At 41.9% G+C, this 18,104-nt stretch overlaps 1 protein-coding gene and 1 long non-coding RNA gene across 3 annotated transcripts in view; one reads left to right on the top strand and one right to left on the bottom strand.

Moving 5' to 3' along the window:
- Positions 1–4,434: 4,434 nt before the first annotated feature.
- LOC121139323 lies at positions 4,435–9,522 on the bottom strand. The gene is made up of 2 exons (XR_005876256.1): positions 8,679–9,522; positions 4,435–5,978 (listed from the first exon to the last, which is right to left on the bottom strand). It is a non-coding gene; the product is annotated as an uncharacterized LOC121139323 (long non-coding RNA).
- A 314-nt stretch (positions 9,523–9,836) lies between these two features.
- Fut8 (fucosyltransferase 8) overlaps positions 9,837–18,104 on the top strand; it is a 215,279-nt gene continuing 207,011 nt past the window's right edge. For both annotated transcript variants that reach the window (XM_013115426.3, XM_040742877.1), the window contains exon 1: positions 9,837–9,967. The gene's annotated coding sequence lies outside the window, so the exon portion shown is untranslated. The remainder of the gene's footprint in view (positions 9,968–18,104) is intronic.

Raw genomic sequence — 18,104 nt, 5'->3', positions numbered from 1 at the left:
ATATAATTTATCAAATCACAACGACACTGCATGTATTGTATCAGGATTAGGTTCAGTGTAGTGTAACAGAAAAACCTGGATAATAGGGCCTTAGAGAAAGTCACATTTATTTCTTTTCCACATTAAATAACATCGGGGTGGCACAGAGGCTCCGCAAAGTTGTCAGGGACTCCACTCCTCTTATTTCACTGTTACTCTATCTGTAGGCAACAACTTTCCCTTTATAGGATACCAAGTGCCTGAAAAGGTTCCATATACCACATCTTGACTCAACTAATAGGATGGAGGAAAGAGACAGAATGGTGTCTCTCTCTGTCTTTTTTTTTTTTTTAGGGAATTTTAAAGTTTTAAGTCCTATATACCTTACCTGGCTAGATTTCAATAGCCAGAATTTTATTAGATGGCCACTTTTACTGAAAAGGAGATTGGGAAAAGTTAGATTCTGGTGGGGTTTAAATGCAGGTTTGTAACATGAGATAATAAATACAGAGAGACAATTTGAAGTCTCTGCTACAGGTACCTTATATGTGTCTCACTTTTGATAAAAAAAAATCACTGGTGGTATTCTTGGATAGTGTCATCTGGGTCATTAATGGACATAATTAACCTAAGGATTTTCCCTGTTTCTATTTTATTTCACTTTATGGTAAGAATTACATTAGTTGCCTGTAAAATAAGCCCAAGTGGAAACATATTAGGCAAAATGGAGAAATTACTGGAAGGGTGCAAAGAAACTCTCAGAAGAGACGGACCTACACCGAGGGCAGAAATTTCGCCACTGGTCAAGAAAACCTGCAAATGAGGATTTGAGTATCCAAGATAGCCATCTTCTGTACTTCCCTCTTTCCACTGACTTTATTCTCTTGATGCAGAACCATTTTCTTCACTCACTTGGTAAAAAACTACATCCAGCAATATCTCTCAGTAAAATCTAGTGAGGCTGGGAACCTGTCTTCCAAATACAAAACTCCTGGATCTTTTTGGACAGGTGTCCAACTCTTGCCCAGGGAACTACGGCCAAGGACAGTCAGCAGTAACTTGGATGTTAATCCTGTTGCCATCATGATGGAAATATGGAAACAAAAGAGGCAACTTCCCTATAGGGAAGGTGGGTATTGACCACATACCACATACAATTGAAAAGTTTCTATATATATGATGTAAAAATATAGGTCAGTGATCCAAGTTAAATGATTAGTAAGGATGTAGACATAATTAGTTGCTGGTAAACATTGTTTAACAAGGCTTTAATTGTATATATTGTTTACTGTATTTTAGGCATTATGCTCCATGCTTTTTAATATATTGAGTTATTGATTCCTTTATAACTCTATAAACTATTATTATCCCTTTTACAGATAGAAAGATCTGAATTTAGAATTAGATAATCTATCCAAGGTCATATATATAATTGAAGAAACCATACTTGGGTTTTATGTGTGTATGGTGGTGTGGTATAGGTATATGCCTGTGCCCATGCACATTCATGCAGAATCCAGAGGAAGATGTTGGGTGTTTTTCTGCATTTCTTTCTGTCTTATCCCATGAGAGAGGGTCTTTCACTGAATCTGCAGTTTGATGTTTCAGCTAGGCAAGCTGGTCACCCAACCTGTCTTGGCTCTTTCTGTAGGGGTCATAAACACGTGCTGCCACGCCTAACTCTCTTTTAAAATATAGGCACTTAGGATAGAACTCAGCTCCTCATTCTTGCACAACAAAATCTCTTGTCCACTAAGCCATCTCTCCAGCTCAAACTATACTTGTTTTAAGGCTAGGTGCGTGCGTGCGTGCGTGTGTGTGTGTGTGTGTGTGTGTGTGTGTGTGTGTGTGTGTGTGTGTAAGCCAGGTGTCAGCATTGGGTGTCTTCCTTGGTTGCTTTCCACTTTATTTTCTGGAGCAAAGCCTCTCAATGAATCTTGACCTCATTATTTTCAGTTACCGAGCACTAGGAGTCTTCTAGTCTCAGCTCCCTGAGTGCTGGGATTACAAGTGCATGTCACCATGGGTGCTGGGGATCTGAACTCAGGTCCTCATGCTTGCATGGCCAGCAGTTCACCAAATAATCATCTCTTCAGTCCAAGTTTTGAACTACTAGGATAATAAACTGCCTCAATCCAGAATCCAGTCCTCTGTCTTGAGTTAGAAATTATGGTAATTTTTCATGTGTGTGTGTGAGAGTTTTCTCGCACGCGCGCACACATGAGCATGTCACACGAAGGGTCCTCTATACAGATCAAACTCACTGTAGAGCTGAGGGTGGTCTTGAGCATGTGATCGTCTTGACTAAGCCTCCTTAGAGCTACTGGAGATTGAACCCAGTACTTTGCACATGCTAGGAAGGACTCTGAGCAACACTTTTTAAATTTAAAATTTCTTTTTGAGATTATAATTACAAAATCTCTCTCTTCCCTTTTCTTCCTTCAAACCCTCCCAAATATCCCTCCCCATTCTCCTTCAAATTCACTGCCTGTTTTCACTAATTGTTATTGCATATATATGTACATATATATATGTGTGTGTGTATATTCATATATATTCCTAAATATAACCCATTGAGTTTGTATAATGCTATTTGTATGCATTTGGGACTGACAATTTGGCACAGGACAATCAACTGGTGTGATCTTCTCTGGGGAAGACCACCTGTCTTGTTCCCAGCTTTCCTCTACTGCCTATAGTCCTTTGTGTAGGGTTGAGGCCTCATGAACTTTTCCCTTGTTCACTTTGGCTTGTCCATTTGGGGATCATCCTTGTTCAGATCACATTTGGTGTAGTTCCTGATGTTACTAGCATATGCAATATCATAGCAAACTCCCTGATACTCTGACTGTTAAAGTCTTTCCATTCCCTCTTCAGAAATGTTCCTTGAGCCTTAGGTACAGGAATGTTTTACAGATGTATGCATTGGGACTGGGTTCCATAAGCCTGCATATTGATTGGTCCTAGTGTTCTGTAGTGTTTTCCATCTGTTGCAAAGAGAAGTTTCCTTGATGAGGAGTGATGACTTCACTTATCTGTGGGTACAAGGACAGATGTTTATAGGTTGTTTCTAGGGATTGTGCTAGCTTAGTAAATTGGTGGTTATAGATTTTCCTCCAATAGCTATGACTTCATTAGCCCTGAGTAGTTGGCTAGATTTCCATTACCAGGCATGTTTTCCCTCTTGTTGAGTGGGAAAGTCCACTTGAAAGCTGTTGGTTACCACCAAGCACTGCACCCTTCTTGTGCCATGCTGGTCATTAATGTGGTTCACAGGTGTCATCGTTGAGTAGGAGTGTGCTGTCTTCCTCATTTGGAAGCTTGCATGCCTTCTGGTACCATGGAAACTAGTCCTCAGGGAGGGGACATTCAGATCAGCTCCAGCTCAGGTGCCTCTGGGCCCTGTGTCTGAAGTGCATGGTGTTTTCAGCAATAGGGACTCACCTTTCACCTCTTTCCCAAGGCAACAAAGGGCAACATCAATAGGCTGTAAGTTTTGAGAGTCTCTTAGCCCTAACCAACTCAAAAGAGGCCTTCTTATGTTTGGTATTGGGATTTTTGTTAGGTGGGAACATCATTAGCCTAGACAATCCAATTTCCTTTCTTTTTCTTCCCTCCCTTCCCCTCTGTCCTCCTTCCTTTCTTTTCTTTCTTTTGGTTTTGTTTTTCTAGACAGGGTTTTTCTGTGTAGCCCTGGTTGTCCTGGAACTCACTTGCAGACCAGGCTGGACTCAAACTCACAAACATCTGCCTGCTTCTGCCTCTGCTTCCCAAATGCTGGGATTAAAGGCGTGCAACATCACACCCAGCTGACAGTCCACAGTTGATTTTTTTTTCAACCTTATGTCTGCCATTGTGGAGCTAGATGAATTAGATAAAACTTGTAATCTTAAATCTTAATCTTTTCATCTAAAAAAGAATGGATTAAATTAAATTACTTTCTTCCATATATCAGCAGAGATATTTCAGAAGGCAGTAATAAAAGGTTGATGGGGGAACTCCTTCTGTGTATATGTTGTCTTATTGGTTGATAAATAAAGCACTGCTGGCAATAGGGAAGCAAGATAGGTGGGACTAGGAGTTGAGGAGGATTCTGGGAAATGTAGTCAAGAGTAGACAGTTGCCATATGATCCTGGGAAGAGAGGACTCATCAGGATGGTGTACTTGGAAAGATAATTACTTATAGAAATATATATATTAGTTGTCATGTTAACACTTAAGACAGAACTAGCCAATGAGAAGCTCTGGACATTGACAGAATTGTAACTAATAGAGTCTCTGTGTGTTATTTGGGGTTGAGAAGGCACTAAGATCAGGCTGGGGGGAGGAACGCTCGTTATGAAAGGTAATGTTTTAAAATTTTTAATGCATTCTATATTTTTGAGTGCTTCTTGAACCTGCAGTCCTTTGAAAACTGTGATGAAATGAAACATATACAAAATGAGGTTTCTTCCTACAGAGTTATAAAGGAACATTTATTTTACAGAATTAAAAGTTCAGAAACAGGAGCCTTCCTCAGTGATATGATCATCAGCTCAATCGTATCTTCTAGAGTTTTCTTGTCTCACAGTCACCTTTAGTGTGTTCATTTTAAGACCAGTTTGTCCTGCACCACTGCTGTGTGCCGCACTCTAGATTTTAGGCTGACTTATTCATTCCGAGGGCAAAGAAGAGAATCCTCTCCCAAGCATGGGCTCAAAGTCTTCCTTTTGGTCTGACAGGGGCTGGTTTACTCCAGGAATATAATGATGTTAAGGGGATTAATTAGAATACTTTGGGACTATTCTGATTCTAGCACTAATCAACCTAACATAACTTAGATTCTAGGTCACACTGCAGTAAAAAAATATAGCCAAATCTCGGTGGCTTTAACATCAAAGGTAGTTCCCTTGCTCAAATTATGTGAAAAAAGTGGATGGCTTGCTGCATGCGGTCCTTGTTTGGGAACCTGTGCTCAAATGCTTTACCATCTTTAGCAATAGTAGTCTCACAGCATGTGGTGGTGGTGATGTATGCCTCCCAACTGCTCTGCAAAACTAACATGGGCAACTTAGCAAAGCCTTCTTTCAAAGTAAGGTTTGCTGGAGGCATCTGCAAGAAAAACAAACACTTGTCACCCAACCTGATGATCTGAGTTTGATTCCAGGGACCCACCAGGTAAAAGGAAGGAGGAAAGAACTGATCTTCCATCCACAAAAGTATTTCTGTAACATGGGTGTACACACACACACAAATGTAATAACAATAATTTTTAAAAAGCCATGGATGCAGATGTTGAGGCTAAGTAGTAGTGAATACTGTAAGGACTTATACTGACAAATAGATGTACCTGGAAATGACATTACTCCTGTTGGCAAGCAACAACAGAGAGGCTATCACTTGTCTCGTGATTTGGCCCAACTGCAAACATGTTGCTAAAGGCAGGTCTAACTTTTTTTTTAATGTTTGTTTGTTTTTCAAGACAGAGTTTCTCTGTATTGGAGTCTGTCCTGGAACTCGCTCTGCTTACCAGACAGGCCTCAAACTCACAGAGATCTCCTGCCTCCTGAGTGCTGGGATTAAGAGCCTTTGCTATCAACGTGTAACCTTTTTAATGTCTGAAAGAAAAGGGTAAACTCTGAAGTTTTCTACTATTCTGAGAATAGTAGACCAGGGTGGAGTTCCTTCTGAAGGGGTTACCTAAAAAACTAGCAAATTAAAACAAAAACAAAACAAGAAAGTCTTATTAATAAGGGGATGCTGGAGTGGATAGCAAATCAATCAATAGTCTGACATATATGGGACTTACACTCAATGAAGACAGGAATTTCAGCTGTGGAGGTGAGTCAGAGAGAAAGTTGGCTTTAGTTTTGTCAGCCTTTAAATCAGTCATTTACCCTCCGGTGGGAATGATTGGCTCTGCCTTTTGAACCAGGACTTTGCTCAAAAGTGGCTTTCATTATTCAAGGTCCCATCATCTTGTTTGTGGAAATAACAATATCATCCTTCCTATGATTGCCTGCAAAATAGAATACCATAGAGGTGAAATGGCGAATGGCAACCTCTGTATAACAAAGAAATGAAAAGTTATTAAAAAGGTTTTCAGGGGCCGGAGAGATGGCTCAGCAGTTAAGAATACCAGCTGCTCTTTCAGAGGACCTGATTCAATTCCCAGAATCCAACATGGCAGCTCACAACTGTCTATAACTCCAGTTCCAGGGGGTCTGGTACCCCTGCACAGACACATGCAGGCAAAGCACCAATGCACACAAAAATAAGTACATCTCTAAAAGAAAAAGAGGGAATGTTTTAGAAGTGACATCAGTTGGTCTACACTGGTAGAGATGGGAGTTCCTAAATTACTTGCTAAGCAGCTGTTGCTGATTCTCCTGAGAGCCTCATGTACCCCTGAGACCCTACTGATTTCCCCACTATAGTCATAGGATGCACCTCAAAGGTTTGATTTGAGAATTAAATGATGGAGGAAAAGAGTTTAGCATGGGGCCTTGTTCTCAGCAATGTTACACCTTCACCATTATTTTTATTATAAGCATAATAAAATGGTAGTAAATTTCAAACTAGTTTCTACATGAATGTTCACAACTTAGGAAATGTGATAGCATTCACGTTCATTAACTTTGATCTAGCTAATCTCTCAATAAAATGGCCCCTCATGTACTTCACTTTCATTTTGATAGTTCCCATTATCTAGGAGTTGACTCCTTGCCTCACATTTAAGTCTCCAAAGTTCTAGCTGATGAGTAAGAACTGACCCAGGCTGAACCATGGGAAAACGATGAGCCGACAGAGCCCTGCTAGTTCCTAGTATAAGACGTTATGGAGAAAGTTCCGAATGACTCTTTTCTTGGGCAGAGCTCGACTGTGATTTTGCAGACACACAAAGATAGGCCCCCACTTCACTTGCTGAGGGAGCAGCGGAGGAGACAGGCTATTTCGTGCTAATGCAAATCAGGAACAGGGGCTGAGAGTCACAATCCAGCAGCTGCAGTGAGAAAAGAGAGTGAGGAGTTTCAGCCACAGGGTGGGAGGCCACAGATTGTAGAGGGAAGCTTTCTATGAGCGATGCATAGAGCTGTTTAGGTACGCTCTCTCAGAAACTTAACATGGGAAGGCAGATTTGAGCTTCAGGAGTTCCTTTGCAGAGAATAGAAAAAAATGTACTAAAATTTTCTTTTTTCTTTATAGCGTTGGAGGTTGACTCTAGGCCTTATAGTATGTTAGATAAGCACTCCCTATAACTGAACCTTCCTCCCCATTTTAATTTTTGAATCATTAGTCATATTATCATTTGGGTCAGGGTTTTTGCTATATATCCAAGGATAGCACTGAACTCACTAGATAGTCCAGGCCAGACTATAACTCACAAGAGTCTTCTTGCCTCAGACTTCCCTCCTGGGATTAGAGGCATGCATCACCACGATTGGTTTAGGGTTGTAGTTTTTAAAAGGCTGGGACTGCTGTCTGCATCAACAGGGCCACTAAGTATTTCTGTTTGAAGTGAATTTTCCAGGAATTCTTTACTGGCCTGGAACTGAATGTGTAAAAGATTTGCTCCTGCATGTCGGTTGCATAGCGATGCTCCCAGTTCTGGGATGGTAGCTACATCCTGGGCATGTTCTAGGGAGAGCTTTGATAACAGGATCCTGTCACACTGAGCCCAGATCAGAACTGCCCAATGTCAGTCATCAGCTTTCCTATATTCTATGCTAGCCTATAAAAATGTGCTTTCCCGACAAACATCTTTATCATATTATTTGGATAGAAAGTGGATGGGGCAGATAAATTTTTTTATTCCTAGATATTTACTATTTAAAATTAAAGGCCAGATTAAAGGAGCAGAGGGTTTGAGGCAAACATAAAGCTTTGAACCAGGAGATCTTCAAGTACTGCAAATCATAATTAACTAGAAATGGTTCCCTTTTTCCCTTGAAAACATTCAAGTCACACATACTTGTAAAAATATTTTTTAAATGCTCTGTTTACATCCCAAAGTAAATATTCTACCACTGGCTCCTTAAAAATGTTCTAGGCTGTGGGTATAGCCCACAGGAAAACACATCCTTGGCATACACATACTCACACAAAAGGGAAAATAATTCAGATTTTTGATTGATGAAAGCTTAACCTTTAATCCACGTAAGTATGGTATAAGCCTAAAATTTGTCTATTTGTAACAACCAAAGAATGCGACTCATACACCATAACTGGAAGTTTCAAGGGAGATATTCAATAGATGAGTATGGATTTGTTGAATGATGACACCCAAGCCCTTTGACTAGAGCATAATTCTGACCCCTGCCTGAGTGGCTTTGCTTGACCTTCGATAAATCAGTGCTTTCTCCAAGATACTTCAGAGTGCTTTTATATTTCAAGGACTGACAGTAACCCAGTCACAGGTCCGGAAAAGCTGCTTAAGGCCCGGGAATTTTGTTTTTGAAAGCAGTGCTCTCTTTGCATTTCAGAAACAAAGTTCCTGGTCTAGAACACATTTTGGGAATTTATGAGCGCTATTAGGCAGATTGCATTCTTGGCAGGCTTTGGCTCCTTTTAACGTCTTGTCTGTGAGCCTTTTGATACTTAGCATCTAAAAGGCCAGTCCTGTTTACTAAGAGATAAGTATTCACAGTATTAAATATATCTATGCTGAGAGGAATAACTGTCTCGAGGGTAGTTTTTCCACCCCGCCACGCGCCTGCACCTTCAAGCTTGGGATCTGGGTCCCCAGGCTACAGGGAAGAGTTCGGCACGGGAAACTCATCTTCCGGCCCTCTGATTGGCCACTTCGCATTCCACTCATTGGGCTCCCGGCTCTGATTGGGCACGGCGGCACCCCTCGGCCCGCGATTACTTTGGGAGCCGGGGCGGTGCGGCTGGGTCCTCCCGCTCAACTCGCCCTGTGGGCCGGTCTGGGGTAGCGCTTCGGCCCACGGCTCAGCATCGCGGGCGCCAGGATCGCAGAGTGCGAGCGGGTAGGAAGCACCCTAAGGCAAAGCCTCTCCCTTCCTACTCGCGTACTCAATAAACTTCCGCCTCCGAAGGGCTGTGGCAGCTGCGGCCCGGGAAGGCCGGGCTTCGAACTCGGGCCCTGCAGGGGGTCTTGCCGTAGAGGTGGAGACAGAGCCCGCAGGGTAGCCGGGCCGCCCAGAGCCGCGGTGCCATTGTGTGCTCGTGCTGCAACCAACGAGCAGCGAGAGCACCCCGAAAGTAGCGAGGAGCCCCCCTGAGCCCCAAGGCGACGGGCCGGGCCGCCGGGAGCGCGTCCCCCTCAGCCTTTTGCCCTCAGGCGGCCTGAGACCGGTGTGGACCGGAGCCCGAGCCCGCGCGGCCGCTGCCAGGCTGGAACCCGGGTGCTGCCGTGGCCCGTGGATGCTGCAGCTGTGCCGTCCGCCCGCACAGAGGAAGGGGACGGGGCGGAGCCTGTGCACATGCCAGGGTCGCTGGAGGAGGCCGCGGCCGGCGCATGCGCGCCCTCCCCCAGAAGGCTGGGACGCCGAGGGGCGCGCGCCCCTCTCCGCGCGCGCACGCTCGCTCGCCTGCTCGTTCGCGCGGGCCGGAGGCTTCCCCGCCTGCGCTCCGGGTCGGAGCCACTCCGGCGCGTGCGCGCGTGGTCTCTGGCCGACCCGAGTGGCCGGGTTGCCTCGGCTCCCGGGCCCTCGCCGCCCCCCTCCCGGCTCCCAGCCAACCCGTTCCTCCCTTTCCTCACGGAATGGGGCCGGCGCCGCTCGGGGTCGCGCGCCCTGGACCCGGCTCGCGCTCGGTCTCGCGCTGTCAGCCGCTGCCTGGCTCGCGCCGCCTTGCGCTTTCCCCCAGTCAGTGGCGCCGAAGGCTCCGTTAAGCGGCGGCCGTGGTTCCTGTTTCCGTTTCTTCCTCTCCCTTCAGTCGGGAGTAGCATCCTCCACCCCGCCACCCCTCCCACTCTCCCGGCGCGGCCAGCTGCAGTGGCTGTGGCGACGGGGGACGGCGCCGACCGCCTCGCTCCCGCCTCGGGTAAGGGGGCGTTAGGGAGCCGGGCCCCGCGCGCCGCGGGCTCCAGGACGGGGCGGGCGCGGGCTCTGTGGAGCCTGGGCTCCGGGCGCTCCTTCCTCCTCCCGCCGATCCCAGGCCTGTTGCTGCAACTGCTGCTGCTGCTGCTGCCCATCCAGCGGCCCCGGGAAAAGTGGGGAGGGAGCCCCCGGGATGCCCCGGCGGTGCTTGGGCGCGGGGAAGGGTGAGGGGCCCCGTCGCGTCGCGCATCCCGGTTCAGGGTAGGGGCCGGAGCCTGGGACCACAGGGATGGGGGCGGGGTGGGAGGTGTCCCCTCAGCGCATCTCTGCACCTACCCCCCACCCCCGCAGCCGGGTCCCCATGGTCAGAGCGTGGGAAGGTGGGTTCCTTTGCTTTGCGGGGTTTCTGTGTGGACTTCGGGGGCTGGGAATCGGGGTGAACCTGCACAAAGATCCGCTCTGGCCAGTGGCTGAGGCAGGGCAGTTAATGGCTTGGGTGCCTTGGTATCCCCTTTCCTTTGATCTGCAAATGACAAGCTGGCGGCTGTGGAGTATCTCAACTTATTTGGGAAGGTTAAACGAGTCACATCAGTTCAGCGAGGGCTGTCCTGCTGGAGTTGAGGGCGTTTTTCCGTGGCAGCACCTGTTCTTTGGACGTGGGCATTGCAATCTTCAGAGACGTATTTCTGAAGTTAAACGGCATTGTCATGGTTAGGGTTTAGCACCCTGGTGAGCTTTTAGCGTTTTGCCTTAAACATTGAGGCCTTAGAGAAAAGCAAGGAGATTGGCGTTTTTTCTTCTTGTGTCTAATTTTGCACGTTACTTTAAAGCAAACGCAGGGTGAACCCAGGAAAACTATACCCTCCCATAGATCACTCCGAACTTAAAGGTTTCAGGGAACAAATGCAACGCAAGTTTTAATCAGTTTAAGAGTTAAATTTATCACAAGTCACTGACTTAACTTTGCCTTTGCTCCGTACAAACTCTTAAGTAGGTCTTATTTTAGTTTTCTTGCTCTTGCTGGATTTAGTGCTTATTTATCTTCTCGACTAAAGTTCTACCTTGTATGCATACTACTTTTAAAGAGTGTATCATTTATTAAGTATTCTAGGAGAGAAATTGTATACTGGAGCAAAGGAGTAAGATGTTGCTTTTCTTTAAGGCAGACTAGAAGTCTTGTGCCAATAATACGCTCCTGTACATTGCTGTCCCTGTGAAATAAGAAGTCTTAATTATAAATACTACAGCGTTTTAGCACATACAAACATTTGAGATCGCAGGCCGATTAAAAATGTAGGAGACGAGAGAGGAATAGGCTATAAGGAGCATATGAGGGTGGTTTGGAGGCATGGGTTTTTCGTTTGCTGTTCTGTAAATCGAGAATTCTGTTTGAATTGAAGAGCTGAACAGCTGGAATGTGACTTGCATAGATTTCAGGAACGTGCAGACATGTCTTTGATCAGATAGTGAGTTAATATGAAGGGTATCTTGTGACTGGGAGAGTGATTCAAAATAATTTAAATATGATACACTACAGATTGTATTATAAGGATTTTTAAAAATTTAAGATCCTTTGAGTTGTTTTCCTATAAATCTGTTTTATTTAAGGTGTGTAGAACTGAGACCAAGACAAGCATTCTGATTATATATAATATGGTCTTAAAAAAAACAAATTCTAACCAGCAATTTTTTGTTTGTTTGTTTTAGTAGTAACAATGTCCTTAAAAGTGATGAATTTTGAAATTTGCTAGTGGGTTACAAAAATTTGTGTTTCTTGTTTGTTTTTTTTTTAAATGCAGTTATTTTAGGTTGGTCTGGAGGGGGAGCTAGTGCCAAAGCAAAGTGTAGCTTAATAGCTGTTTGAACTTTTAAAACATCTAAAACCAGATTTTATGACCAGGAGAAGCATATATTTTTAATTAAAGTACCAGGGGCATTGAGGTGGGCATATTAACTGTACATAGTTATTTGTGGGGTGCATTTATTGGGTAGTAGAAATTAGTTTTAAAAATCAATCGTTATGAATGATAAATGCAAGTTTTAAAGTTTCTTGGCTTTTTCATGTAAATTTTCTGAAACTGTGTGCTAAAACTTGAGTATGTTGTGGCATTTTCTTACTCCTCTTATATGCAGTGCATGAAGATGTGTCCTTGACCCTTTATGCACGTTGCATATTTTTGCCTTATAAAATCCGAACTCCCTATAAAGTAAAATAAAAAGCTTCAAGTTGATTCTTGAAGGGGCAGATACATCCATTGCGTAGTGAGTTTTCCCTGCCCAAAATAGGTAATTTCAGCAAGGAAATGGGCCCTTTGGGTAGCTGGACAGCAAAGTCAAGGTCATTTTGTAGTCCTATAATATGATGTTGAATTTGTTTGAATATAGAATAGTTATTTTGCGTTCTGTGGCATTTTGTTTAATTTCTAAACTATAATGTATTTGATTTTTTCTTTAGATCCACACAAAGAAATTGATAATGTGTATTTAAAAATCATTAAAATATTTATGTTTTGAGGGTAGCCTTTTGTTACTCAGGCTCTTCACTTAACTAAACAGAACCTTAGAGTGCTAATTAAAAAATAGGTTTCTTTCCGTGCAGTTATTGATTTACTTTATAAATTGCATAGTACAAACATTTAGTTTAACTAATGATATTTGCACACTTTTTATAGCATCTGGAAGTATATCATTTTACAAATGCAAGATTTTTTTTTAAAGTCAGTATATTTATTCCTTAAAAGGAAACAAAAGTAAGGTTTCAGGACATCTGAAAACAGAAATACTCTCTACATCCACCTGTGCCTTTCAGAGGAGTACAACAGCAGTAAGGATGGGCCCAGGTTTCCCTTTGGTTCTCTTATGCTCTGGTGTTTTTGAGACAGGGTTTCTCTCTGGTTTTGGAGGCTGGATTGCTGCTTGAATTGTTTTTTAACTTGTAGTTCATTGTAATGAGACTGTAAAACGTCGTCAAAAGTAAACACAGATTTACAACTGATCTTTAAAGAGTCTTTTAAAAAATTCCTAAGAGACTATTTGGAATTTATATGATACTGTGCATTTTCCTTTTGATAGAATATGGGTCAAACAGGGGCTGTGGAATTAGGCCATACATGTCAGTTTAAGAGTTATTCTTGTACACCACAGAATGCAGAGTGATAAAGGGTTAGTTTCCTGTAAGATGCTTGTCTGTTTTCTTTTGTGAGGCAGGATCTTACACTGTAGCCCTGGTTGGCCTGGCAGTCACTAGATATAGCTCAGGATGGCCTTGAACTCATCTTGCCAAGTTCTGCGATTATAGACATGGGGTAGCACACTTTTTTTTTTTTTGCCAAACCCTACATAGTACTTCACCCATGATTTACTACTTAAAATGGTATTTCTTTGTCAGAAAAATGACTTTGTAAGGGGGAAATAGAATTTAAACAAGATACAAAATCTTATTAATACTTAGAACCAGAATAAATCTGTCTAGGGTATAGATAGCACAAATTAGTGGGCTGGGGGAATGTAACTTAGTTGATGGAATGCTTGCCTAACATGCATAAAGTATCAGATTTGATCTTGATCCCTAGCACCGTATAAATGGGATGTGGCGTTAATGGCAGGATGGTTAGAAGCTTAAGGCTGGCTGGGATAGAGACATTGTCTTAAACCAACAAACAGAAAAACAAAATGAAAAAGACAAAAACAAAAACAGAAAAATCTTCCTCACAAACCATCAAATAGGATCCATCAAACTCATTGTATTCCAATGCGTATAAATGACTTGATTTTATAATTACCTTATATATTTCTAATCAGTTGACAGTAAACTTAGCTTATTGATAAAGATGGAAAATAATTAATAGCTTTTCTACTAAATCTAGTGTCTGGGGCTTGGGAACAGTCCTTGAAGACAGGGAGGCTCAGCGAAGCAGAGGATGTTACTGGTTCATGAACCTGTCTTTGTGGTTCCTTTTGTTTTGTTTGACCTACTCTGCAGCCCAGGCTGGCCTCAAATTTGCTGTGATCCTCAAATCAGACTTCTGCGTGCTGGGATTGCAGTCATACGCCGCTAGGTCTTGTTCTGTCTTTATCTTTGTGATGTATTTTTTCTCTTAGGTTCATAGACTTTTCAGGTAAAACTTTAGTTGGTGTGTTGCATAGTTTTGTTTTAGTGATTTCAATTTTTTTTTGAGGCAAAGACAAAAGACCAGGATGCCAGTTTTTATCTTTTAACATTGTTAAGTGAAATTGACTGTAACTTCATTTGAAATAGGATATGGGTTGGTGGGTATGTGTCTCAGTGGTAGAACATGTGCTTAACACCAAAAACAACAGAGAAAGGTAGTATGGGATTAGAAAGGTTGCAAGTAGCACTATTTTTCTATTTAAGACTACTAGTAGCCTAATTTCCTGGAATGCATTCTCTCGTCTCTTAATGTTATTTCAGTCTTTGTCTATAGAGTTCCTGACTACAAGGATCTATTTTTTTTAAGAAAATGGATTTTTTTTTATCTTTGCATACTTCTTTATAATAATACATTGTAAAAAGCAAAACAGAACACCGAGATTCATTAAAGAGAACTCAGTCTAAAATGTACAGTGTTCCCTGCCCTTGGTAGTTCACAAGGAGAGTATGTTGGATAACTAGAACCTTACTCATTTAGGATCAGACTGGTTCATTTTCTCTATGTTTAGTAGTAAGTGGTTACAGTTTTGATGTCTTGCCTTTTTTGAATAGTTCATTTATCCACAAATCAAATGTCAAAAGATTAAAATTTTGAGAAAACTATTCAGAATCAGCTAAACCATGATAAACATTTTGCTTTCTTTTTAACATAAATTTTAGATTTTTCTTATTCTTTAGAAAGTTTAACAAAACTCTAGGGCTTTAGGAAGGTGGTTACTGAAATTCTTGAGGCCAAAGAAGTCCTTCCTTGTCTTTGATGATTGATCCTCGTGGCTTAAGGAAGGGAGGGTTACTGAATGACCCTGACTTCCTCCTCTTACAGAATTACAGCTGTCTTGGCCTTCATTATCCAGATATTAGCACAGCTTGACACTGTATATAGATTGTCAGTGTCAGTATAATCAGAGATATGTAACTTAATTTGTAAGTATCTCAAGAATACTGATGTTCTTAATGCTGAGTAAGTATGTCTACTAAAAATGGCCAAATGATGAACTAAAGAAATCTGCTATATACAGTTAAGAGCAGTTCCTCTTAATAAAAGAGATGCCATTAGTGCTTAACTGTATGACACAAAGATAAAATGAAAAAAGGAGATCAACAAAAATGTCCATTTTATAACAGCTTTAGCGGGCCAGGTAGCAGGTAAGAATAACTCCTGAAATCTCTGTTTGCAGAGGATTAGAGCAGTGTAGTTAATACCCCAAATGAACTAATGATAAGCAACGGTTTGTATCAAGAATTATATGCATATTTTCTAAGGGTATTTTTTTTTTTTACAGCTTCTGTTATTGTCTGCTTCCATTGCAATGAAAGAATAGAAAGTAAGTTACCTATTTTGGGATCTGGAAAGGGAGAAGCACTTGATATATAGAAGAAAAAACTTGCTTGTTTATTTAGTATTTTGCTTTGTAGCCCCACCACCGCCACCTTGCCTTTGCCTCCTGCCTCCCTGGTGCGTGTACTATTTGTATGCACCATCCCACCCAGCTATTTATTTTAAAAAATAAGAGAAAAAACTCTTCCTAGCTTTACTGAGAGATGATGGCGAAGAAAACACTCACTGCCTCTGTGAGTTTGCTTTCTTAAAATCCCACATAGAAATGAGATCATCATGCAGTGTTTGTTTTTCTGTACTTTGCTTGTTTCACTTTGTGTGATGTCCTCCGTGTTCATCTCAACAGCACTGTAGAGGAGGCAGAAATCTAGTTATCCTTTTAGTGTTTCTTCCCCCTCAATCTGGGTCTGAGAATTCAATTAACATAAAATGGATGAGTAGAAGAAACACATAGAAATGTATTTAATGCAAGCCTTCTATACTGAGCCCTCATCAGGAAGTGACACAGAGAATGAAACACTTACAACTTACAGTTGGTGGTTGTGAAAAACTAGCTAAGTTGTATGGGGTGGCTTAATTAATAAGAGCTCTTTTTACACACTAGCACACTGTTCTTTTGGTTTCAACTCACCAACTTTGTTAAGTATGTTGCTTGCTTTTTTAGCACAAGGAAGGCATTTTTTTTTTCCACATGGGATTTCTTCTCTTTTAGGAAAAAGATGGAAGGTCAGAGTGGTTTTTTTGTACTTGCAGTTTTTAAGTGCCATTAGCTCGAAATTGCCAATATACTAAAAAGGCTTATTTATAGATAGAGTTTCCTTTTTAGTTTTTAAAATTTATTTATGTTTGTGTTTAAGAATATCTATAGAAGTCAGAAGGTGGCATTGGATTCCTTGGAGCTAAGTTAGAGGTGGTTGTGAGTTGTTCATTGTGGGTGTTGGGGATCAAACTTTGGTCCACTGGAAGAGCAGCAAGTGCTTTTAATTGTTGAGCACCTCTTCAGCCCCATCTTTTATAACCTCTAAAGACTAAATAAAGTTCCATTTTACACATGTAAGCATGCACGTATATATGGTGTCCACATGCCTGAGTTCAGCATAGAGAACTGTGTTGTAGCTCAGGTTGATTACTTTTGTCTAGTATCTATGAGGTTTTTGGTTCTATCTTCAATATTATGCAAGCAAAACAATAACACCCTTTAACTGAGAATTAAAAATACTTGAAAAGAATTGGAACATATATAGACTTTTCCACTAAACAATGTGTTAACTATTTACAAAGTATTTACATTGTATTTGGTATTGTAAACAGTCTAATCTATATAATTCAAAGTGTATAGTCTCATAGTATAAAGTAGGGTTCTGTGCATCCTACTACAAGTTATATGCAAGTATTGTGGCCTTCTAAATAAGGCATTTGGGTATCTATGGTTTTAGTTATCAGTGGGAGAGGCTGTTTTAGAGCTAATCCTCCACAGATGCTCAGAGAGTGCCACATTTCACATTTCTTTCATTTGTTTTTTCTTTTCTTTTCTCTTTTCCTTTTTCTTTATTCTTTTCTTTCTTTCTTTTTTTTTGACACAGGGTCTCACCATATAACTTTGGCTGTCCTGGAGCTCTCTGTATAGGACAGACTGACCTTGAACTCCCGGAGTTTGACTTGCCTCTGCCTCCCAAGTGTTGGGATTAAAGGCGTGCGCCACCAACGCCCGGCTAAGAGTTGTTATTTGTATTTACATGGAACTTTCTTATTTTAAGTTAAAGTAATAGTTTAGGGAGTCACTCTGTGTCTGGCTATGTAGTCCAGACTGGTCATGAACTCTTGATACTTTTCCCTCAGCCTCCCACTTCAGAGGACATGTGCTACCACGCTAGTTTGGTAGTCACTCTTAACAGGTGCGAAATTGTGGTTTTGATTTGCATTTCTTCATTGTGTTCTTTTTGAAAAGTGCTTATTTAGGCCTTTTTACCTACTTTTAAAATTGGGTTATTTGTATTTTTACTGTTGAGTTTCTTATTTACTGTATTCCTTCTCAGTAATTTTATTATTCATGCATTTTTTTAAAGAAAAAAAAATCACATTTATTTGGAGCTAATTAAGATTGCAATCTAGGAAGCTGGGCATGGTAGTGTATACCTGTCAGTACTGGAGAGAGGTGTAAGGATTCAGGCGTTATACTGGCTTGCCCCTGTCACCAGGCAGAATGCACTCAGGCACTTACCCTGGTCAGCCCAGCTACAAAGGACCCCTTTAAAAGAAAGACCTCCGCCCACTTACACACTCTTTCTGTTCCCTCTTTCTCTGCTCCTTTCTTCCTGCTCTCTCTTTCCTGCTTTTTTCCGATTTCTTTCATTCTCTCTCTTTCCTGCTGTTTCCCAGGGACAGACAGGACTTTTCCTGTCTCCCTCTTCTCTTCTGTCCTCTCTGTCTCAGTGTCTCTTTACCTCTTTTCTCTTTCCTCCTCTGCTTTTTCTCTTTCTGATAAAACTCACTAAGCTATGTCTGTCTGGTATGTTTGTTCCTCCATCTCGGTCAACCTCGCCCGACATGAAATCCGCCAAGGTCCCCTTTGAACTGTATCATGACAGGAGGGCCAGTGAGACCCTGCTCCAAAACAAACAAACAAATAAA

This window comes from Mesocricetus auratus, unplaced genomic scaffold, assembly GCF_017639785.1.
Source record: "Mesocricetus auratus isolate SY011 unplaced genomic scaffold, BCM_Maur_2.0 Super-Scaffold_15014, whole genome shotgun sequence".
Lineage (NCBI taxonomy): Eukaryota > Metazoa > Chordata > Mammalia > Rodentia > Cricetidae > Mesocricetus > Mesocricetus auratus.
This window is presented reverse-complemented; position numbering and strand designations above follow the sequence as displayed.